The sequence below is a fragment of the Mytilus californianus genome, unplaced genomic scaffold (assembly GCF_021869535.1).
Source record: "Mytilus californianus isolate M0D057914Y unplaced genomic scaffold, xbMytCali1.0.p SCAF_26, whole genome shotgun sequence".
NCBI lineage: Eukaryota > Metazoa > Mollusca > Bivalvia > Mytilida > Mytilidae > Mytilus > Mytilus californianus.
In genome coordinates, this window is record NW_026262675.1 from 2036439 (window position 1) to 2042138 (window position 5700).

General features: G+C 31.9%; 1 long non-coding RNA gene across 1 annotated transcript; it reads right to left on the minus strand.

Moving 5' to 3' along the window:
• Positions 1-301: 301 nt before the first annotated feature.
• LOC127732609 (uncharacterized) lies at positions 302-3161 on the minus strand. Its single transcript, XR_007996345.1, has 3 exons — positions 3134-3161; positions 1988-2701; positions 302-1086 (listed from the first exon to the last, which is right to left on the minus strand). It is a non-coding gene; the product is annotated as an uncharacterized LOC127732609 (long non-coding RNA).
• Positions 3162-5700: the final 2539 nt, after the last annotated feature.

The following is a 5700-nucleotide window of genomic DNA, read 5'->3' on the forward strand; positions in this document are numbered from 1 at the left end:
TAATGTATCATCAATGTTCAATTAGGATTGGACAACAATTGTTTTCATGTAAGAAGGTACCAAGGAGCAATCAAAAACCAAGAAAGAGGTCTGAAAACAAAAGGAAAATGGAAAAAAACTAACACAGCACAAAAAGATAAGATTAAACAAACCGAGTCACACCGAAACATGGGGTGCACTCAGGTGTTCCGGAAGGGTAACCGGTTCCTGTTCCAATAGCGACTCCAGTAAATCATTAATTCCTATCATTATTTTCAAATTAATAGGTGACTGAATGTTAAATCAAAAACACAACACGAGAGTCCTTAAATCACTTTAATATCTACATGTGAACAATTGTTATACATAGGTTACATCATTTCACACTACGTCGGATGATTTAATTCCGAAAATATCACATTTCCAATATCAAAACACAATGCGTTGTCATGAGTTTGTGCTAGTACTGGCTGGTAGACGTTTCTATTGAATATTTACTACAACCACGACAAAAAGTGGTCAGAAGATTATCTAAATAAACATGAAAATGCACATTTATTGAAGAGATGTATGAGAGTCTATAAGAAGGATGTTAAGGATGAGAATTAAAATGATTTATAATAAATACAAATGGAAAAATATACAATAGATGTAATCTTGATGTGTGTATGATATAGATAAAAATAATAGTATATCCCGAAAATATAGCAAAACCCTGCTTTATTTTCAGATATTTTTCTTGACAACAAAAAATGGACATCTAAGAGTGTATCATGACAACGATTCGACATTTTCTACCCATCTTGTGTCTCCTTTAGTTTGGTCTGAAATTTTGGATTAGTGCAGATGATTTGCTGTTAACTGCCGGATTTGAAGTGGCATCAAATGAAATCTAATACATGATTTCTGTGTATTCAATTATTACAGTCATTATTTAAAATTGTACACGAATAGACTAAAACACCATATATTTATAAAATGTTATACAAATATATGTATTTGGATTTCACATAAATTCTATAATAATAATCAATAAAATAAATGAATATTTATTAGAAAAAATATATGAAATCTATATGCTGAAACTATCTTCCTCGAAACACATACCTATAAAAGAGAAAAATAGAATGTATTAAGAATATAGTTGTAATCAGATATTTTATTGTACTGTGAATTATACAATTCAAACTCTAATGGAAACATATACTACACAAGGACAGTGGTCATCTTTATTATCATAGTATGTCGTTTATTCTGGACACTGACCTTTGTCTCTAGATTTTGATAATTAAATGTATATGTATTATTTATTTATCATTTTACATCAAAGAAAAAGAATTGAATGACAACAGGCATAATACCTGCAAATGAAGACAAGAGAACCAAATAATCTTAACACGTATGTAAGTTAGAAGTAATTCGCATAAATGCCAAAGTAAGAGTGCAACATGTACAAACAAGTCCACCAAGTCTCTATATCTAGAGTAAGATTTTTATAAATCGTCAAACAATTTTCTTACTTTTCTTCCCTATCATCTGTGGAAGTTTGAGGGAAATACGCTGAAAAGAGAGAACACACAGAGAGTTGGACAGACAGCGATATCCACGTCGCGTAAATACGTTTAAAAAATATTATTAAGTAGTATACAACCTGCCTAGCAGAACAAGGATGAACAGCAGTTGTGGTAATGACAAAACTAGATGTTTTTTTGTATTCACATCTCTAAACACATATTTGTAGTATCATTTATTGAGATACCACCAACGTTCCTAATTTCACCAAAAATGTATTTACTGAATTTTTTTTTACTAAATGACAAATCAAAAACTGGGAACAATTCATTTACTTCTGAATTTTGCTAATACTTAGAATTATACGTAACATAAGCGTTCATATTAAAAAAGTAACATTTTTCTTGTCATGTACTTAATAATATTCACACATGCACGATGAGGTTAATGCATATATCAAATTTTATTTGAGAAAAAGTTAAGAGAAAAAACCCACCTTTTTTATAAAATTAGCCTAGCACTGATAATCTACTGCCTCCTACTCCTCCACGTCTAAGTGATCTGCTTGTTCTTCCAAACCCTTGTAATTGATTTCCTCGTTGTATTCCAGCGAATGTAGAATCAGTTAATCTATTCTGACCTAATAAACTTCCAAATTGAGAACCTCCCAATGCATTCAGAGAAGATTGTTGAGAAAATAAATTCTGACCGCCGGTTCCAAAGTCGCTTAATTTTGATTGTTGAGTCATCTGTGTTAAACCTGTGTTTCCACCATTGACAAGTGCATTTGATGCAAACTGTCCAACGTTTGCAGGTGCTAGTGTTTGTTGTTGTTGGTTAAGAAATCCAACATTTCCCCTTTGCTGAAGAGCATTACCTCCTGAGAACTGTTGTAATGTCTGTCTTGTATTCCCAAATGATCCAAGATTCGATTGCTGTAATTGGGCTTGTTGTAAATTTGCTTGTGGTAGAATTGTCTGCGGTACACTTGTTTGTCTTCCAAACTGGAGACCAAAGTTATGTTGTCCTCTTCTTCTAGATAATAAGGAAGATAATCCCCCACCTCCTCCTCTTAGAGCATGCCCAATAGCTGCTTCAGGAATATCAACGTCAAGTGCTTGAAGGGTAAGCAGGTCATTTAAGCTTGACATCTGTGCAAGTGTTAATGAGAGGCAAGCAGCTATCGTTAAAATGCAAAACGCCGCCATTTCTGAAAAAAAAGTAAAATTTAATGAATATACATGAGTTTGTAACATAGGGGAATCTACTTCTGTATTTTTACAATTTGTTATACTGTATTCTTCTTCACGCAAATGTTTACTTTATTTCTATAGTTTTGTCCATTTCCGCAATTGTAGCACATGCATACCATGACGTCGTTTAATGCTTGTTTTGATATGCCTTACTTTAGACTGCAATATATTTGGCAAGTCGTATGTACTGAATTATTGCAAGTATAAAAATAATGCAGTTTTGAGGAGTCTTTAAAAGAATTGTATATTTTTTGCCAAAGATTTAGTGTATCCTTTTAAATATTAAAAAAACTTTACATCAAATAAATTTAAAATGAAACCGGCCTATCCTCAAAATCTATAAAACGATTCGATTTTTTCCCTTGAAATATCAATATGACATATTATACCTTACGTTTAAAATGTGATGGATCCAAAGGCAAAATGGGAGTATGTAAAATATGGTCGATACATTTATACACAAGAAAACATAAATATTGTGCATGTCAAATTTATTGGCAGTTACACGTATTAAAACATGTAACCCTGTCGGATAGAAGACTGGACATGATCACCATTGTCCATATATCTAACAATGCATTTAGTTCATGTCAGTATTAGCTAATAGTTATTACATCGTCATGTATTCAATATGGATGACAAAAATTGCATGGCCTTAAACTAACAATACTGTATCAACGGTTTTTTGTTGAACATTGTGAATGTTGGTGTTGTTTTTTTTTTTTTGTTTTTTTTTTCTTATATATATAATATTTTGCGATTAAAAGAGAAAACGATAGTTTTTATTTTATTTTCAGAAGCATTTTTCATTTGGTGTTTTTTTATAACTTTATTTGTACTTATAATTAATATGAAACAAAGTGCGACCTAACAGGAAAAGGCTCCGTTTTGATGGTCACGAATAAGGGAATGTGAAAGGAAAATATAACATAAACTAGTTGAACTGACAAATTATTCATTACACGAAGAAGTTGGATCTCCCTGACTATCTGCGCTTATTCAATAATATGTGATGTTACATAGCAACATATTCATCGATTGGGAACGATTAGGCATACTGTCGTGCCATCCGTACCTGACGTGTTTAAATCCTTATGCCGGATCATACGCTAGAATAATCAGAACTGTCCAAAATTGTACTAGAATAGAACTCTATGAAAATCTGTTTAAAGGTTAAAAAATCATTAAGATAGCAGGTACTATGATAAACCAGCTTCTATCAGAAACTGTTTTATAGGTGTCAGGAGAACTGATCCACACTGTATGTCACCACGGCTTATATATTAATATATTGTTATTGTTTGAAGAGTAAACTGAAAAAGTTATACTTATATGACATATTACATTATCGTTAGAGTTTGGAGGTTTTGTAATTATCCCGCTTATTCATGTTATTTCTACGGAAAAGTGGTCATTTGAGGGTATAAGAACAGTTTACTGCTGTCTACATTATGGCACCAAAGTATATTTTTGTGTGAAGTTACACTGAAAGGGGACATATTGTCAGTCATTTCATGTTATATGTGAGGAATATGAAAAAGATCTCTGAATTTCGTTATGATAAATACGCAAAAATGGTGATTGCCCATAACTTCCTAAAATACAGTCAAAGTCAAATTGACAGAAAAGCGAGGCCAATACCGTATGACAACACACAATCTCACTAAGTTTCGAAGCTTTATGTATCATTCTACGAAAAACCGAAAATGGCCAAAAACAATCCTAAAGTATGAAATATATCGGGCTAACGGTCTCATAGGTGCAGCGTTTACAAGGTTGTCGTTTTGCTACAAAAGGTAAAAGTCCCATAACACCCATAAAAATAGTAAAACTCATGATTGCATTATCATAGTACTATCAACTACTCATGATGACAAATCAATGCTACCTAATATGAAAATTCTAAGATGGTCTCCGAGAGGTAGCATCCGCAAGGTGACATTAATATGCATAAATAGATGAAAAATTGTCAAATGATAATAGATGTGTAGATCGTTTTCAAAGTGACAGTATCTTACAATAGCGGACATGACACAGTCAATGTCCTATAGCACCTGCAACAATTGTCAAATCAAAATGGCAGTCAAAAGGACATGAATTCAAACAGTTTTTTTTATAAAAGCTTTCGGGAAGACGGTCTTTTAAAAGTGGAATTCACAATGGAGATAATATGTCCAAGTCACATACCACCAGCAACAATTGTCAAATCGAAATGGCGGTATTGTATGGTAAACAATATTTTCAAGCCGTTTTAATTTTTAAATGTATGAATGGTCTAGAAGCTGATTATCTATCTAATAAATTTACTGCATGTGCTGATCTTTATAATTATTCGCTCAGGTCGACAACATCAGGACTGCTTCATGTACCAAGACATTATTCTGATTTTTTTTAAATAACATTTGATCTATAATGTATCTAAATTATTTGTTTCCTTAATATTATTTGGCAAATTATTTCAGGTAACAAGACCAGAATATTTAAATGTTATTCTAATAAAAAATCTGCTTTATAAAGTTAACTGTTTTATGTAATTTGTTTGTTTGTATTTTTTTCAATTTGTATTATTAGTTTTTGAAGGCCTTAGAGAAGATTAACATGTTATTGTTTCATAAGTTACTTTCGTCAAATAAAAAATCTTATTTATCTATCTATTTTAACTATACAAGATAATAAACAATCCTATAGCAACCGTTCTCAGATGAATGGCGTCCACAAAGTGTTATTTTCCTACAATAGGCCAAAATGGCCTAAATCCCATAACTGTACTAAAAAAACGTCAAATCGAAATTGTTACCAAATCATAATGGTCTGGTCAACTACACATGCGTCCACAAATAAAACTGCTCAAATAGAACAAAACAGTAAAGACCCATAACTTATGCGAAAAATAGCAAATACAAATGACAATTTAGTATTGGATGCATCACACAATGACAAACAAACTTATAAGGTA